Genomic DNA, 3,160 nt, shown 5'->3' with positions numbered 1-3,160 from the left:
TGAATTTTTCACTTTCCAATTGCTTATGTTGGTGCTGTGTACACAAAACCTCAACTAATTACTCTGTATGTTGCTGGCTACAACAGTGTCAACAGAATGTGGAAGTCCCACATTGGAAGATGCAGCAAATGGGGTTCCCGGAGGAAAAATCATTAATGGCTTTTCCCTAAATTTGGGTTCGTATTTATTTCTAGAAAAAGCTCCTAATGAAAATTGCTGTGTGCACGTGCTGACAAACACACTGAAAGGAACAGAGCATCATTACTTGGCCCAATACAGTTTCGCTCCCCTGGCTCTTATTCACATAGCATTTTCTTCATTTACCAGAACTTTGTTTTTTTAATCACTAGATTAATAGAAATCAATGTGGAATCTCAGGAATAAAGAAAAAGCTTGAAAACAAATAGCTAAGTGTTGCATTTTTATCACTCCCACTGCTTAATTGGTAAATCAGTGTGTTTCATTCAGTCTATAACCAATTATTGTGATGTAGCCATACTAGTACAAAAGAAAATTCTCCCTTTAAGCTACTTGAGGTACTAGAAAAAAAAACTTTTAAAATGTCACAAAAAAACCAGATTTTTAGTATGAATATTATGTACAATCAAGTATCAATTTTATTTGGGCAGTTGTCAAGGATCCTCAAAAAGAATGTCAGGATTGTTTAGGGCTGTGATATATGGAGTCGTTTTATTTCTGACAATGTCTGTCTGGTTTAAAATGTCTTTAGCGCTGATGGGCTTATCAGTCTTAGGTCTGTAACTCCCCGCAGGGGCACTGACTTCCCTTCCTGAAGGGTCCAAGGCCACATTTTCTCAGTCATTCTTGACAGAAGACAAAGAGCTTCCCATCTCAGTACTGATTTCTGAGCCCCTGTGGCTGCCCTGAATTAAAATTCTGGCTTTGGGGACGTAAGAGAGGGCTTTCCCCTAAATTTGGGCCCATATTTATAATCTCAGGCTGGGCTTCTGATAAATTTGCTTTTACTCTCGATTGAGCCACATCTGGGCTAGCGTTGAAAACAACACTGATCTATGTCCATGGGCAGGGCACCTGACCTCTTTCAGTTGCAACATTCTCATCTGTCAAATGGGAATAATAGTCATATCTTTTTCATAGGGTTTTGTGAAAATAAACTGAGATGATGATATATGAAGAAATAATTTTAAAAAAAAACCATAATGCAAATTTCAGATGTAACATATTGACTCTTTTATCCCAGGTCCTGGAACTCCGGATGTCTGGCTACTACTTGGGCTGGCTCAGATCATTTAACCTCACAGAAAAGAAACTGTGGTTATGTGGTTAAAATTTTGAAACCCCCCACTTATAATCTTATAATCAACAATGCCTGAAACATGGCAAACCTTTATTAAATGCTTATCAGTTAGTTTCCTAGTGTTCAAAATATAGGTGGCCCCTTCCTTTCCTTCACTCCAAGTCGCAAGAAGTGAAGAACAGGATAACCTGAAAGAGAATCAAGGGCCAAAACTGGAGGTCAGGGTTTGTTTCCCCGTCAGGGCACATGCCCGGGTTAAGGCTTGATCCCCAGTGTGGAACATACAGGAGGCGGCTGATCAATGATTCTCTCTCATCGTTGATGTTTCTGTCTCTTTCTCCTTCTCTCTTCCTCTCTGAAATCAACATATATATATATATATATATTTAAATATGCAACAAAGATTTCTTAAAGAATTGGAGTCAGACCCAAGCCTAGAATTCTTTCGTTCTGAATATCTTATATCAGCACTTAATTTTTGACAGATATAACTAACTTTTAACTCTAAGAATACAATAGTCCAAGTAGAATTTGGATCTCTAACTTCATCAAAAATAGTGCATGTATTTAGTGTTGAAATTATTTTTTCATAATTTGAAACACAGTGTTTTAGCAGTTGTATTTATAGAAGAGATAATAAAATTTCAGTGTTCCTTTCCCTTCCTCTTCTTATTCCTCTTCCACTTCAGCTGAATAAGTGTTGAAAGCATACCACGTCAAGTAAAAACTTTGCCCTCTGTTGTAAATAAATAAAACCAGGCAGTGTTGTAAATAAATAAAACCTTGGTGGTCCCGGAGCTGTTTCTTGCTTCAACAGTGTTTGGATGAAACAGACCCAGGCACACCTCTTCTTCTAGCCTTCCACCACCCTCCTGTGTCTCCACCAGTCACCACCTTCAGAACCACCTCTGGGACCAGCCAAAACACTGTGTGTGTGTGTGTGTGTGTGTGTGTGTGTGTGTGTGTGTGTGTGTGTGTGTGTGTTTCTACCTTAACTTCTTATTGCTGAACAACCATGAGCTCTCAAATTCTTCAGAATTATTGCACCGAGGTAGAGGCTACAGTCAACCGCCTGGCCAACCTGCATCCGCGTGCCTCCCACACCTACCTCTCTCTGAGCTACTATTTTGATGGTGATGATGTGGCTCTCGAGGGAATGGGCCACTTCTGTAACTTGGGGGAGAAGAAGCATGAGGGCGCTGAGCATCTCTTTAAGTTGTAAAAGAAGCGCATTGGCCACATTCTCCTCCAGGATGTGCTGAAGCCTCCCAAATGAGTGGGGCAAAACTCAGGATGCCATAGAGGCTGCCCTGCCCTGGGAGAAAAACCCAAACCAGGCCCTTTTGGAGCTGCATGCCTTGGGTTCTACTCATGCAGGCCCTCATCTCTGCGACTTTGTGGAGGACCCGTTCCTGGATGAGAAGGTAAAACTGATTAATAAGATGGGCGACCACCTGACTAATATCCACAGGCTGGCCAGCCTCCAGGCTGGGCTGGCGAGTATCTGTTTGAAAGGCTCACCCTCAAGCACAACTAGGAGCTATTGGAGCCCAGAGGCCTCTCAGAGGCCACTCTGCATTCCTTTGGTGTCTCTGGCTTTTACCTGAGCCTCGTCTCGAAATTACTAGTCATTCTTTTAACCACCTTGAAGCCCTCTCTCATGTATCAGACCAAATGAAATAATAAAGCTTTTTTGTAAAGAAATAAAGAAGGGAAGGAGACAGAGAAGGAGGAGGGTGGGAGACAGGGAGGGAGGGAGGGAGGGAGGGAGGGAGGGAGGGAGGGAGGGAGAGAACTAGCCCAGCTGGCATGGCTCAGTGGTTGCGCATCAACCCATGAACCAAGAGGTCATAGTTCAGTTCTAATCAGGGCACATGCCCA

At 42.2% G+C, this 3,160-nt stretch overlaps 1 pseudogene; it reads left to right on the top strand.

The window, feature by feature from the left end:
- Positions 1 to 2,258: 2,258 nt before the first annotated feature.
- On the top strand, positions 2,259 to 2,816 carry LOC118711268 (annotated as a pseudogene).
- The last annotated feature ends 344 nt before the right edge of the window (positions 2,817 to 3,160 follow it).

Source organism: Pipistrellus kuhlii, unplaced genomic scaffold (genome assembly GCF_014108245.1).
Source record: "Pipistrellus kuhlii isolate mPipKuh1 unplaced genomic scaffold, mPipKuh1.p scaffold_m20_p_10, whole genome shotgun sequence".
Taxonomy (NCBI): Eukaryota; Metazoa; Chordata; class Mammalia; order Chiroptera; family Vespertilionidae; genus Pipistrellus; species Pipistrellus kuhlii.
The sequence above is the reverse complement of the archived record's forward strand: the minus strand, read 5'-3'. Positions and strand labels throughout refer to the sequence as shown.